Genomic DNA, 16,349 nt, shown 5'->3' with positions numbered 1-16,349 from the left:
ATTATTTGGTGGCCCAGGATAATCTATCTATATGGCACTAGATTCCATATTTTAAAAAAAGTTTTGATTTTAGAGCAAAGGGGAGTAGCACTGATCAGAACCTTTTGTGGGTGAAACTGGCATTACACAATATCCAATGACATCATGTCCCAAGGAAGGGCACAGAATCTCAAACTCTGAAAACCGTCCTGTTTCTGGCCATAATAGCCTTAATGGCTGCAGATCCTTGGACAACTAAGGACTTTACTTTCTACTTTGCCTTATTAAGATTTTCCTCAATGAAGATACTTTTGTCTTTGGTCCAAGGTCCCTGTGTGTGTAAAAGACACTCACTCCTCTTATTACGTGTAGTTCATCTTTGTTCTTCCAGTTGATTTGTTATTTACATGTCCTACCTGTTATTAGCCTGTATTTTCTAATTGTATTTATTATTGTCAAACCCATTTCTTTGATAATGTTTGTTGCCCAAGACTTTGCAATTCTAAGATGGTGGTCTAGTAATCAATGCTGCAGTGCCTACCTTGAGGCATCTGATCTGCCCTGTATGTGGTGTGAAGGCATCATGAATGAGACACAGACAATGATATAGAAGTTTGATGTAAAAAACCTTTATTACAAAATAAGAGGGTTGGGAAAGAAGTCCAAATTAAATGTCTTTTTGTGTCCAAAACCTATACTTGCCCTCACATCTAATTGAATACAATGGGCCTCATCACGAGTAGGGCGGTAGCGCCGATGCTAAAAGCGCTGGCATTATTAGCCCTACCGCCAAACTCACCGGCGCTATTGGCGCCGGATCACGGGTTTGGCGGAACGGGTATTACCCATTACCCATTGAGCCCATTCGTGAATTCCCCATACCCCATTGGGGACATTTTTGTACTTTTACCACTGGCGGATTTCCCGCCGGCGGTAAATGCTCCGAAAATCAGCAAAATCTCAGCGGATTTCTCCCCAGCTCAGAGCTGGGGGGAAATCAGCCGAAGCCATGATTTGGCGAACCCTTAAATCCGGCGGTAACAGCGCTACCGCCGGACTTAAGGGCTACCACCAAACTCGTGATGAGGCCCAATGTGTAGGGATGTCAGCATCAAATGATAAGTGCTCTAAATACTAGTTCAGAGCTTCTTCCAGCTCTTAAGTGGAAAATGGCTTTCCCTTCCCGATGATTCAAACAGTTCACTTTACACCAAAAGGATTCCCTTCCCCTGACTTTCAAATTTTCCAATGTTTCAAAACAACATGATTCCTTGGGAAAGTCAATGTTCCAATATAACACAGTTCCTTGGGATATTTGAGATTCCAACTCAACACAGTTCCTTGGGATATTTAAGGTTCTAACATAACACAGTTCCTCGCAATCTTTCCCCAACTCTTCGAGTTTGGTTACTTGTCACCAATTTATGAAGTTCAGTTCCTCAATCTCAGTTCACATAGGCTTCCTTTATTTACTCACAGTGTGGCTTGTCGTTAAGTGGGTGTATTCGGTCTAAGCGCAGTTGTCGGACCACACGGTCCACCCATTACAGGTCACGCAACCGACAAACCTTACTTGGTTCTGTTTCACAGGTTCCTTGCCAGTTTCAGCTTCACAATGAGGCTTGACTCAATGTCCTTTCAACTGCCTTTGAAGCTTTATTCTCACAGATTTCATTAACATTCACTTTTCCAGTAACTTTCACTTGTAAAACCAAAAGAGGCTTCCCAGTACACTCTCCTGCTAGGAAACGCAGCTGCTGTTATAGTTTTGGTTGTACAATCCATCATACGTATCCTAGTACACTCCTGCTAGGAAACGTATTCTCTTGCATACCGGCTTTGCTACTATTTTAGTTCTCTTGCTGAATTATTCTTGGCTCTTGGCAATGCTTGATAATTGAACTCTTAACATTGTTAGCTTACTTGACTCTTAGCAATGCTCGCTTATTTGCCTTGTCAATGCTTGCTTTTCATTCAGTTTTCCTTATATTCAATTCAGATATTCAAAACCAAATGTCTCTTGATTTCCATTCACTTTTCCCTTATATTCATTTCAGATATCCAAAACTAAATGTCTCTTGATTTCGACTCACCTTTTCCTTACATTCAATTCAGATATTCAAAACCAAATGTCTCTGGCTTCAAAATCACCCATCCAGCGTGTTCGTGGCCCCCTTTTCACCCAGGCAGACTCACAGGCTTTCTTACGATCGGATTTCTCCTTTTGGCAACTTTCCAGAGACTTGTCTCCGTTCACGGTCTGTTTGTGCTGGTTACTTCTGGCATTCAGCATCCTCCATGGCTTCCTCGCTTCCTAGCTGCTTATTGCGGAGCTCTGGTCAGCTGCAGTCCGAGGTCCTGCACCGGTGACCATTCGGGACCCTGTCCAACACTTCTGGTACCTTCGCTCTGCACTGCACTACTTTCCCCGCTCTTCCTCAGACTGCCAATGAGCCCCTCTCGTTCGTTGCATCGGATTGCACTCCATAAACCTCCCAGCGTCTTGGGAAAGTTCCTGTGAACTGTCACAGCTTCTGCCCTGAAACTGTCTTTCACGCTTGACATGCTTATTCTGATACCTTTCAGCTGAGCCACTTTTAAAGTTCCGGCTCCATGTTAATGAGCCCAACAACTAGACTGTGCATGTTTCCTCCTTCAATCTTTCCTCTGTTTCAATGGGGTCCTCCTCGTCTTCGTACCTAAGTGGTGTGTGTTGGGAGTAGGTTGTCTAGGAACATAGGGAAGGGATTGATAATACCATATAAAGACCTGGGAAATATTAGGCTCATTGGAAAAGGGAACTGGGGGATGGAGTAGGTTGTCTAGGAAAATAGGGAAGGGATTGATAATACCATATAAAGACCTGGGAAATATTAGGCTCATTGGAAAAGGGAACTGGGGGATAACATTTCTCATCCAAGGGTGTCTCATCCCCACTCCCCAAGTCTCCTCCACCCCATTGATCCTCCTTTGCATATCCATCCCCAGGGTCAGGACCCAAAAGTGACTGCCTTTTTCTGGCCACCTGGGGGGAGGATATATTGGGGAAAGAAGTGAGGATGCCCTCAGTTTCCTCACATACCCTTCCCCTATGAATAGGGCCCCTGCAAAAAGACATATGCTGATGGAATCACGGGGGAGGGGGGTTGCTGAGAGCCAGTCCGTATAGATGACCAATCCCACACAGAAGTTGCGGGTATAAATGGTTCTTCTTGCCAGTTTTTAAAGGGGGTGAATTGTGAAGGGGCGCGGACTGACTTCCTGTGTTAGCAATGGAAAACTAGGGAAGTTTGTCCCAATTATTGTTTCTTCTCGCAGACCTGGAATAATGGCTGAGTGAAAATGGTAGTTGTTCCTTGCAAATGGATGGAAATAGCAACCTTAGGGCAGATCCATTGATCTCTGTGGACACAAGTAATTTTTACCTAAGGGGCATTTTTTTAATGATGTAAATGTTTTACTGGCTTAAGACAAACCTTTAACATTATTTCCCTTTCAAACAAATTAATTCCGTACTTGAATTTTATCACATAATCAACATCTTAAAAAATCAAATTCTTAGAAAGTACCTAGAAGAATTAAAAAAATATACATTGAAAGATGGGACAAACCAACTTTGCCTACCCCAATTGTCCATTCTGCATGTTTCTCTTACACTTAAACAGTATCCTTTAAGACAAACTCCACAAGGTTCATAAGCGCAATGTTCAGACTTATTCTTTCTCCTAGTAAAACCCATTCCCACCATTCCACTGCAGACTTGTCTCGGGAGGATAGCCCAGGGGCAACGTGCTTGCCTTGGAAGCAAGACGACACGTACCATCACAGGTTCGATCCCCGGGTCCGCGCTTAGAAACCTCTGGGTATTAAGCGCGTTATAAATAACCTATCATCATTATCATACCAGACAAGGTTTGACAAGAATCCACATGACCACCCAGAAATGCTGCTCACACTCGCCTTAGTGATTTGCAAGAGGTTACTAAATGACCGAGCGTTTCGCCCACCACTTTTCGTTACAATATCCGCACTGTGCATTACTTAACCCTGTCATTTTTCTTGCCCATTGGACTTCTCTTGTGTTCAAAATATTCAAACGCATCTAAGTAGAAGGTCCCTATGGACCGTCGAAGGGAATTTTTGAAGATATGCTGGCAAACAGTGTAAACCCTTTTGCTCCATTGGCAATTCTTGTCTCATTTTATCCTTACTCCTATTATCAACTGTCGTAATCCAATCAAGGTCTTGCAGGTTTATTTTTCTCACTTTGACAGCGTTTTTCACCAAATAAACCACCTCAATGCCTTTAGCCAAAAGAACGCTCTCTACCTTCCCTTGCCACTTAAGCAAACATTTATCCTGTCCATCTCTTGACAAATCGAAAATGGCAAAAGGAACCACTGAGGGCTCATGAAAGCATTTTCTGTATAAGACCATAGTCTTCCACAATACTAGCAATTCCAGGGATTGCAGCTGCAGTTCATACCTAATAGAATCCATTGGCAACGAATTTGGCAGCCTTAAAACTCGCCGCCAAAATAACCCCTCAAATCTCTCCCATACCTTCCAAGATATATTTAGGCCTGCTTCCGCCCCATATGTTAAAATCTGCGCCACCTTCTGTTTGTAGAATGATATGAGAGGTAACATAGAGAATCTCCTGTATCTCCCGTATCTCCCGAAGGGCCTTTCCCTGATTCGTCAGTGTAAGTAGCTTAGCCCGCAGGAGAGACATATAGGGACCATTGGTTTAAACGGTCTGCTGTCCTCCTTCCTTATTTCTTCCCTTATTTTTGGGTCTGAATTTCTTTATATTTTCTCTCTTTCCATGCTATTAAACTCCCTGGGTCGATTGGTGATACTCATTCTTTCTATTGGTTGGAGATTATGACAGAGAAGTCCTCTATGTTCCCTCCTCTCTTCCACTCGGTGTAAAAGATGTAAATGTTTATTGGCATCAGCAAAGTTTTGGGTAGTTTCGATAGCTAAAGAGAGTGTAGGTTTGTTGAGTTTTAAGACAACCCATTGATACAAGGGGGGCAAGGAATTGATCAATTGTTCTATGTTTAGAGATTCCAATACTTCTGGTAACATTTTCATTCCCAACCGTAAAGACATTGGGCCTCATTACGAGGTTGGCAGTAACCCTGTAACACCAAATTCGGTGCCTGTCTTCCCAGTGCCACCGGAGCATTACAAGTCCCAGTGGCATGGAAAGTCAGGCGCCAGATTTTGCAAGTCCCCATTCTCATGGAGTCCTATAGGACTCCATGGGAGTGGGGAGACGGAAGCACCAGCACCTTTGCTAACGGTGCTGGTACTTCTGTGATGAATCTGCCTACCGGGGCAGCTTCGCCCACCAGGGTTAGACCTGTCGTGCTCAGCGGCCCCTGCTGGCATACTCGTAGTGTGGCGGTCGAGACACAAGGGTGCTGGTGAGCTTACTGGCATCCTTGTTTCCGGACCGCTACACTGGTAATGAGGCATGTGTTCTTAACTCGCTCTTCCAATTCTACTGATGTCTCCCCTGGGTTCAATGTAATACTTAGGGCCTCATCACGATTTGGGCGGTAGCCCTTAAATGTGGCAGTAATGCTATAACCGCTGCATTTAAGGGTCTGTCAAAAGATGAGTATAGCGCATTTAGTCCGAGCTCAGAGCTGGGCATAAACACACTGGTAAAATGCTGATTTTCGGTGCAATTACCGTGCTGTAACACCATAGCAGTATTTGTGCCGAAAATTCCCCATTGGGTCTAATGGATCCAATGAGGAATGGGGAATTACTTTTACCGCTCAATCCGTGATCCAGCAGTAATACCGCTAGACGGCTGGGAAGTAACGCAAATACAGTTGGGCAGTATCCCAGTCGGGATACCGCCCAAATCTGTCGTGCCTGGTATTATCTGGTGAATTCTCCCGTGCCCCTCCTCACTTCTTTCCTCTGAGGAGTTGGTCTGGGTCTCAGATGTCTCTCTTCTCCGGGACTTCTTATCACCTGTGCACTTCTTAGTCTTGACCTTTTTATCGCGCAGGTAAGGACGGGCTCCACCCGAGGCCACCTTGGCAGGATAGATATTCCTGACCAAAGGGAACCCCAGGGAGCCAGCCTCAAAAGCAGAGGAAAAGCTTCTTGCACCAAACAACCCTGCAGTAGTGTAGATCCTGATGGACTGCTGATGATAGTCCTTTTGGTAATCACTAAGGTTCGAGTTCTTGGTTTGGAGGTATGAGTCCAATGTAATATACGGTAGGATCAATGCAGCTATTTCCCAAATAGCAATCCGGAAGGGAAAGGCAGAATCTAGCAAGGAATGTAAGGAAAGGAAAGACAGATGTAGCGAGTGGTGGAAGGAGCTGTCAGAAACCAGATAAGTGAGAGAGGGAAATGCCAGAGCGGCTGAACGGTTTACAGGGGCACAGGAAAGTCAAGTATAGACACGGAAAGCAAGAAAGTCCTCCGTTAGAAAGACAGCGGCGTATGTGGAGGTAAGCGACAAAGCCGATGAAAGACAGAGAGCATACCTTGCAGAGTGGGTACCAGCCGAGGAAGTCCTCAGGTGAAAGCGAATCGGAAAGGCAAAAGGGAGCGTACGGAAGAAGTGAAACTGCTAGCAATCAGAACGGGGAACTCCGGGAACCAGGAGGACCCCAGAAGGAAATATCCACGAAGCACAGGATACAAGGAGAAACAGCGAGAGGTGCTGCAGCGGGTACCAGGAAGAACGATACAACGCACAGAGCTGAGATCACAGCGCGTTGTTATAGTAACGCCGTGATGCGGCGGCCATGTTAGTAGGGGACTAGACCGCGTTCAGTGCTTTCCTGATGCCTATCAATAGAACGTGGTTTTGAACAAGCACCACAATATCTTTTACATCTGTGCCACAATCGCCAAGGCTACCGCATGACAGTATGCCTCCTCCTCGTCGGGGTACCCCCCCGGCTTGCTCTGATGCGTTCTGTGAAACTGTTGCAAGAGCAGAGGTACATGAAGATGGCTTCTTGGTGCCGAAGTACGCTCTGATTCCGAGTACCCTTTCCAGTAAACCAGGTATTGTAAAGTACCTCTTCGATATCTTGAGTCAACGATGTGTGTGACACCTCGTACTCCTCAGGTTCAGAGGTCGCGATGATGTTCTGCTGACGTCTCTTCCTCAAAAAGGGGTCAGAAACATACTGCTTTAAGAGGGAAGTGTGGAAGACTGGGTGTACCCTTCTCATCTTCTTGGGAAGCTTGAGACTATATGCCACAGGGTTTACCTGTTCCAGGATGGGGTAAGGACCCACATATCTGGGAGAAAACTTGCCCATATGCACCCATCTGGGAAGATACTTGGTTGCCAGCCATACCAAGATTCCTGGAGTCCAATCGGGATTGGCTCGTCTTCTGTGGTCGACTCCTTCCTTGTACCTTTGTCTGCTTTCTTCTAGAGATCACATGACCTTTCTGTGGGTAGTCTGGAGGGAGTCCAATAAACTGTCCACTGTAGGGGAATTAGATGTAGAATGGCTTATCCAAGGCAAATGCAGAGGGTGGTAACCATAGGTACTGTAAAAGGGACTCATCTTGATGGAGGTATGGTAGGTGTTATTGTAGGAGAATCCGGCTAAGGGCAGCAGAGACGACCAGTTGTCCTGCCCGCGCTTACAGAAACATCTTAGGTACTGCTCAAGGGTGGCATTTAACCTTTCAGTCTGCCCATTGCTCTGAGGGTGAAATCCTGATGAAAGTGCCCTCTGGATACCAAGTTATGTGCAAAGTGTGGACTAGAACCTGGATGTAAACTGCGATACCCTATCCGAGAGTATTGTTCTTGGTAGTCTGTGGAGTCAGACTATGTCTCTGAGAAAGACTGGTGCCATTTCCGGAGCAGTGGGAAGACCAGAGAGGGCAGAAAGGTGGGCCAGTTTGCTATAAGTGACGACAGTAACCATGATGGCTCGACAGCCCTCTGAAATTGGAAGATCCACTATGAAGTCCGTCGACACATGCTCCTATGGTTGTGATGGTAATGGAGTTTTTTGCAACAGACCCATGGGTCTACCAATCACTGACTTACTGGTCGCACATACAGGACAGGCGGAAACACCGCTATGAACATCCTTTTGCAATGTCGGCCACCAGAATAGTCTTCTTACCAGCTCTAGTGTGTTCTTGAGACCCTTATGCCCAGCTAAAGGTACATTGTGACACCATGCTAGTACTTGTACTTGTAGGTCAGATGTAGGGATAAACAATTCTGTACCATGGTACAACAACCCATCCTTCAGGATCAAGTCAGGATTTCTCTTGTCTTCCATCCGAATCCCTTCTTGGACAGCTTGAAGAAAACTTGATAATAGGGCAATGAACATCTTGTCCGGTAACAGCAATTCCTTTCCTTGGAGTGAGTCCTGTTCTACATCCCAGCTCCTAGAGGGTGGTCCACCAAGATGTTCTGTGGGCCCGGGAGATACGTTATTTGAAAGTCAAATTGGGAAAAATAATAAGCCCACCGGGCATGGTGAGAATTGGCACATTCCATTCGTTGGTGGACCCTGAGGTTACGATGATCCGTTCTCACGATAAAGGGCTGAACTGAACCCTGTAACAAGTGCCTCCATTCTTCACAGGCCTGTTTTATGGCCAGCAGTTCCTTCTCCAGGACGGAGTAGTTCCTTTCACTGAGCGTGAGGGTTCTAGAATAGTAGGCTATTGGGTGTTCCTTGTCATCAGCGGTCTTCTGGAGTAGAGCTGCGCATATCGCCCCGTCGGAGGCATCAGTCTCTAGTATAAACTGACGTGTCTGGTCCGGTTGCACCAGAACTGGGGCTGAAGTAAACAACTCCTTTAACTGCTGGAAGGCTTGTATAGCAGTTGGATCCATGTGGAACTTCACTGCCTTCTTTAACAAGGCGGTGATGGGAAGGACTATGTCAGAAAAATGAGGTATAAAGCGGCGTGAAAAATTCGCCAAACCCAGAAATTTCTGGACGTCTTTCGTATTCCTCGGCTCAGGCCATCGTAATATGGCTTACACCTTGCTGGGATCCATCCGTATTCCATCGTTAGAAAGGATGTACCCCAAGTAGGGCACTGACTCAGCATGGAACTGGCACTTCTCAGGCTTGACGAACAACTGGTTCTTTTGGAGACGACTGAGTACTTCTTTGACATGGATGAGATGCTCAGTAGGGCTGGAGGAGAATACCAAGATGTCGTCGAGATACACCAATACTGACAGAAATAGGAGATCTGAGAAGATCTTGTCTATGAATCTTTGAAAAATAGCAGGGGCATTCACTAGGCCAAAAGGCATCACCCTATATTCGAAGAGACCTAGAGGAGTTCAGAAAGCAGTCTTCCATTCATCGCCTTCTCTAATCCTAAGGAGGTCATAGGCTACCCTGAGGTCTAACTTGGTGAAGATAGTGGAACCTTGCATAGCCTCCAAATTGTCCCGGATTAAAGGCATGGGGTATCAGTCTCGAAGGGTGATACGGTTGAGACCCCGGTAATCTATGCAGGGTCACTATTCAGAGGACCCTTTCTTCGGGATGAAGAATAAGGAAGCTCCGCCTGAAGATCTGGATTCTTGTATTAGTCCGCTCTGTAAGTTTGCTTCTAGGTACTCCTTAAGTGCCTTCCTTTCCGGAAGGGAAAGTGGAAACATCCTTTCAAAAGGGACTGCTGTACCTTCTTGAAGTTCTAATGAACAATCTTCAGGTCTGTGGGGTGGTAACAACCTGGAATAATTTATCCTCGAATACTTCAGCGTATTGTTGGTATTGTACTGGGATACTAGACACAACCAAGGAAGAGAGTAAGACTTCCTGACCCACCTGGTCTCTTTGTGAAGAATGTAGAAAGCAATGCTCTTGGCAATAGTCGGAATCGAAACTCAAGGTGTTCAGTGTCCAGTCTATGCGAGGATTGTGTCTTCTTAGCCATAGTATTCCAAGAATTATTGGGAAGTGGGCAGCTCTGATGACATCAAAGATAACTGTTTCCTTGTGTCTACCCATCTGGATGGCATGGATCCTGTCTCCAATACTATAGGACCTGTCACCGGAGAGTAGACTTGTTGTCTTCTTTTTTCTTGTCGCCTTTTCATCCCTCGATATTCTATCTGTAAAGTCAGGGTCACGAGTTCCTGAAAGGTGCCTGGGTGGGGTACCCGAGCCAATTCGTCCCCTTCTGAATATTGTCTGCTGGGCCAAATCTGGCCATCCGTAATTGGAAGCAATCTTCAGCAAACGAGACACATATGTCTAGACATCTGTTCCACCCTGTCTAATATCCAGTATTGCTTTAAAGGAGGCAAACAATACTTCAGTTCGATCAAATCTGGCTCGGAGCAACTGGGAATACTGGTCGAAATTCTGTAAGGGCGGATCATTATTAGTCATGAGAGGAGTGGCCCACGCCAATGCGTTTCCCACCAGATTGGAGATTAGGAACCCCACCCGGGCCCTGTCAGTCTCATATGCCCTATGTCTAAAAGTGAAATAGACCTGACAGGCATCCATGAATTCTTTCCAAGACCTAGTGCTGCCGTCATATTTTCCAAAGGATAACGGCATGGGAGGTAAATCCCCTCGGTCATCGTTCTGCGCTGTCACAGGTTGTTTAATCGCAGCGTTTTCAGCTTGAAGATTCTGCATTTGAGCGCCATGGGGATATTTGGGCATTGTATACTATCGTACCTGGTATTATCTGGTGAATTCTCCTGTGACCCCTCCTCAACTCTTTCCTCTGGGGAGTTGGTCTGGGTCTCTCTTCTCCGGGACTTCTTATCACCTGTGCACTTCTTAGTATTGACCTTTTTATCGTGCAGGTAAGGACGGGCTCCACCAGAGGCCACCTTGGCAGGATAGATATTCCTGACCAAAGGGAACCCCAGGGAGCCAACTTCCAAAGCAGGGAAAACGCTCATTAGCACCAAAAAACACTGCAGTACTGTAGATCCTGATGGACTGCTGATAATAGTCCTTCTGGTAATCAATGAGGTTCGAGATCTTGGTTTGGAGGTATGAGTCCAATGTAACATACGGTAAGATCAATGCAGCTAATTCCCAAATAGCAATCCGGAAGGGAAAGGCAGAATGTAGCAAGGAATGTAAGGAAAGGAAAGATGGATGTAGCGAGTGGTGGAAGAAACTGTCAGAAACAAGATAAGCGAGAAAGGGAAATGCCGGAGCGGCTGAAGGGTGTGTAGGGGCACAGGAAAGTCAAGTATAGTCACAGAAAGCAAGAAAGTCCTCTCTTAGAAAGACAGCGGCATACGAGGAGGTAAGCGACAAAGCCGATGAAAGACAGAGAGCGTACCTTGCAGAGCTGGTACCAGCCGAGGAAGTCCTCGGGTGAAAGCCAATCGGAAAGGCAAAAGGGGGCGTACGGAAGAAGAAGTGAAACAGCTAGCAATCAGAAGGGGGAACTCTGGGCACAGGAAAGTCAAGTATAGTCACAGAAAGCAAGAAAGTCCTCTCTTAGAAAGACAGCGGCATACGAGGAGGTAAGCGACAAAGCCGATGAAAGACAGAGAGCATACCTTGCAGAGCTGGTACCAGCCGAGGAAGTCCTCAGGTGAAAGCCAATCGGAAAGGCAAAAGGGGGCGTACGGAAGAAGAAGTGAAACAGCTAGCAATCAGAAGGGGGAACTCTGGGAAGCAGGAAGCAGGCAATATCCACGAAGCACAGGATACAAGGAGAAACAGAGAGAGGTGCTGTAGCGGGTACCAGGAAGAACGATACAATGCACAGAGCTGAGATAATGGCGTGTTGTTATTGTAACGCCGCAACACGGCGGCCATGTTGGTAGGGGACTAGACCGTGTTCAGTGCTTTCCTGATGTATATCAACAGAACGTGGTTTCGAACAAGAACCACAATATCTTTTCCATCTGTGCCACAATCGCCAAGGCTGCCGCATGACAAAATCGTGATGAGGCCCTTAATCTTTGTCTGTAGTAATAACAGGTTTGTCCCACTCTTTGTAAGTGATCTTCCTTGATTTCAGTGATGTGGCTGTTCCTGGAAGGTTCAGTAATTGGTACGAATTTTGTAATTCCCCCTTCAATAAAGGACCTAGATAACCGAGTTTCAACTCATACCCCCATCGGAATTGGCTAGCTAACCTTTCAAAGTTTAGAAAAGAAATTCCTAGAGCATCTCCATCTTTGTATGGTTGAAGAACCCCTGGTGGGATATTTGTTTTTTCTTGTGCAGCAATCAGCTGTTCCAGCCCTGTCTGAAATCGTTCCTCAGCTTGTATTTGATGTGCTGCCAATTCGGCCAACACCTTTTCTACCGATGCCATGATATCTTGAGGCAAGGTGTTTTGGGTTGGGGTTTCCTTAGAATCAGGTAGAGAAAAGAATTCTGAGCCCCCTTCAGTTTCTGGGCCTGATTCTGTTTCAGGTAGGTTTGGTGGATTCACGTCCTTTTTCTCCCTTTTGACTCTGACCAACTCTGGCGAAGTGGTTGGTGGGGTGAAAGAGGAGAATCCCTTTTTGTTGACAAATAAACGTAATGCCCCAGGCTGAATAAATTCTTGTGGTTTTCGAATATTCAAAAGGATTTGGTCGCCTTGTTTTAATTGGTAAGTGGCAAGGGTAAGCATGTCTAGAAGAAGTTGGGATGTATATACTAGATCCTGACACTTGGCTGGAATGTGACACTGAGTGACGATTAGGCTTTTGATTTTTGAAACTTTCTCCTCAGGTTCAACCTTTGCAATTGTTTCTTTTCCTGAGGAATGTTGGACCACCAGAAACATAAGGTTCCTTTCTCCTTTCTTGTATGGCTCCCCAATTTATATCAATTGTGAGTATCCCACTCTAACGCCATTTGTGAAGGCATCATGAATGAGACGCAGACAAGGATATAGAGGTTTGATGTAAAACACCTTTATTACCAAAAAAAGAGGGTTGGGAAAATACCTAACTCGCCCTCAGCTAAGGTGGGATTTCCGTACCTAAATGAAACTAATGATAGTCTGTGTCAGGAAGTCCAAAGCAAGTGTCTGTGGGCCTCATTAGGAGTGTTGTGGTAAGACATCAATGGCGCCGGTAGTGCGACCGGCACTGTTGTTACCTCGCTACAACATTCCAAGTTTGGTCAGACCAGGCGTGCAGAGCGGCACCCGCGAGCAGACTAGGATGGTAGCAGCGGTACCGTTATTAACGGTACCGCTGCTACCATCCTCTCCATTCCCATTGGGCCCTATGGGGGCTCAAATGGGAATGGGGACGTCCTGGGTCCAGGTCCTGCGAATGGGAATTACTGGGTCCAAGGTCGGAATGGCCCAGTAAGTCCCCCTTTGCGGGACCCGGACCTGAGTTTGGGGGTAGCCATGTCCTTTTTAAGGGCATGGCTACCTCCAAACTCGTAATGAGGCCCTGTGTCCAAAACCTATACTTGCCCTCACATCTAACTGTCATACAATGTGTAGGGATGTCGGCATCAAATGATAAGTGTTCTAACTAATAATTCAGAGCTTCCTCCAGCTCTAAGTGAAAAAGGGTTTTCTCTTTCCCGTGATTCAAATAGTTCACTTTACAACAAAAGGGTTCCCTTCCCCTGACTTTCAAGTCTTCAATGTTTCAAAATAACATGATTCCTTGGGATAGTCAATGTTCCAATATAATACAATTCCTTGGGATTGAAAAGTTCCAATATAACACAGTTCCTTGGAATCTTTCCCCAGCTCTTCCAGTTCGGTTACTTGTCACCAATTCATAAAATCCAACTCATCAATCTCAGTTCACATAGGCTTCCTTTATTTAATCAACTTTAGTTCACATAGGCTTCCTTTATTTAATCACAGTGAGGCTTGTCCTTGGTTGGGTGTATTCGTTCTAGGTGCAGTTGTCGGACCACACAGTCCACCCATTACAGGTCACGCAACCGACACACCTTACTTTGTTCTTTTTCATTTTAAACCAATTTTTTAAATATTAACAGAAGAAATCAGTGTAACAAAGAGATACAATAGACAATTATCCATACACTAATAATGAAAAATATATTGAGAAAAAATAATAATTAATATATTTACAAAAATAATAATAATAAAAATAATAATAATAAATAAATCAATAAAAGGGGGCAGAAAAGGTGTGATGCAAAAGTCAAAAAGCAATAGCAATTCATAACACTAACCTGAAAACAACCTTCTAGAAAACTTTGGCATAGCAACAAACCAAGAAGCAAAAGACATGAACATTATAATGAGTAAATTGAAACATGCATGACTACTTATCTGAATACAGGTAAACTCGACACAGGAAGCTCCAACGACTGACTAACCCTTATCCAAAAAGGCTTTCCATATTTTATCAAAAATACGTCCTTCCCCATTCACAGAATATATCACATTTTCAATATTGCTCGTGCGATACATCTCCTCCATCCACATGTTCAACGTCGGGTGAACATCTGATTTCCATCATAGCCCCACGTAAAATCCATGTAATCTGATGTTTCCCTAAGTCGTCCAGCATGGTGGATTCCCCCAGTATTAGAATTTCAAAGTCAAATTCCAAATCTGCATTGACAACCTTGTTCATCATACTTGTCACATCCGACCAGAAATTCCTCACCCTATGACACTCCCATAGCATGTGTTCCATAGTGACACGAAAGTGACCACATCCCCAACAGCTGTCTGACTCTGTTAAATTTCGTTCCTTAAGTCTTACTGGTGTCCAGAAAACTCTATTCAAGAGCATTACTTGTCTGGAACTCTCTCCAACATTCAGGGACATTCTTTTAATATTCCTACATAAGTCACTCCACCTCTCTGCAGTCATCTCTTCTCTCAGATAGCAAGACCATTTGTCCTGGAGCTTCGCATTAGCATTAGTGAAACCACTCAACATTTTATACATTTTAGATGCTGAATGATCACTTCTGCCAATCTGTTGAATAGTTAGAGCCAAATCAGAGATAACCAAAGATCGAATGTTCACAGCTCTCCTTAACTTTCTGTATTCGCCATAAGTACCTGTAGGTAAATCAAACTCTAGTTTCAAAATCCGAAATGTTTTCCAAGCGGTCCCATCGAAAAGATCTTCAACTTTAACAATCCCTGCTGCGAACCACTCTGGCCAGAACAAGGTCTTATTGTTCAGTTTGATATCCGGGTTCAACCAGATTGATGACATAACCGTCTTACCAGGCATAAACCCGGCAGACTGTTCATATGATCTCCATGTGGGTCTAAGGAAACTTGTTAGAACAGAAACGTTTTCCCGATCTGTCGTGACAGTGGAAAGGAGAGCCCGAGGGCGCAAGGGGCCAGCACCCTTTGCCTCAGCCACAGCCCATTCATCTTCCATATCTTCCAAAAAGGGCAGGACATGCCTCAATGAAAATGCTTGATGATATAGTTCGAAAATTGGGACATTCAATCCCCCTCTGTCCTCTTGCAACTGCAACTTCCATATTTTTAATCTCAGTGTTTTCTTACTCCATAAAAAGTTCTGCAGAATACTTGAAATCATTTTCCAATTCCTTTTACAGACAGGAAGGGGATCATATTCAGAATGTAATTTAACTTTGGAGCTAAAATCATCTTAATAGCATTAATTTTCCCGCCAATGGATAGGCCAAGCTCACTCCAATGGTCCAATTCCAATCTTAATTTTTGCAGAAGTATATCCAAATTCAGGCCCATCATGGTCCTCAGGTTCACGGAGATCCAAATTCCCAACTACTTCATTTGTGTCGGACACCATCTGAAACCTACGTTGTTCTGTTTCATAGGTTTCTTTCTACAGTTTCAGCTTCACAATGAAGCTTGACTCAATTTACTTTCAACTGCCTTTCAGGCTTTACTCTAACATATTTCATTAACATTCACTTTTCCAGTAGCTTTTGCTTGCAAAACCAACAGAGGTTTCCCAGTACACTCTCCTGCTAGGAAACATGGCTGCACATGTAGTTCAGATTGCACAATCCACCATAAGCTTCCTAGTACACTCTCCTGCTAGGAAATATATTTTCTTGCATACCGGTTTTGCTACTATTTTAGTTCTCTTGCTTAATTATTCTTGGCTCTTGTCAATGCTTGATCAATGTTAGCTTACTTGACTATTAGTAATGCGGTTTTATTTGACTGTTGGCAATGCTTGCTTTCCATTCACTTTTCCTTATATTGAGTTCAGCTATTGAAAACAATTTCCGTTCATTTTTCCCTTAAATTCAAACCAAATGTCTCTTGATTTCCATTCACTTTTTCCTTATATTCAATCAAGATATTCAAAACCAAATATCTCTGTCTTCAAAATCCCCTTTTCACCCAAGTGGACTCATCAGCTTTCTTATGGTTGGATATTTCCTTTCGGCAACTTTCCAGAGACATGTCTCCGTTCACGGTCTGCTCGG

The sequence above is a fragment of the Ambystoma mexicanum genome, chromosome 11 (assembly GCF_040938575.1).
Source record: "Ambystoma mexicanum isolate Mex_15411 chromosome 11, UKY_AmexF1_1, whole genome shotgun sequence".
NCBI classification, from domain to species: Eukaryota; Metazoa; Chordata; class Amphibia; order Caudata; family Ambystomatidae; genus Ambystoma; species Ambystoma mexicanum.
This window is presented reverse-complemented; position numbering follows the sequence as displayed.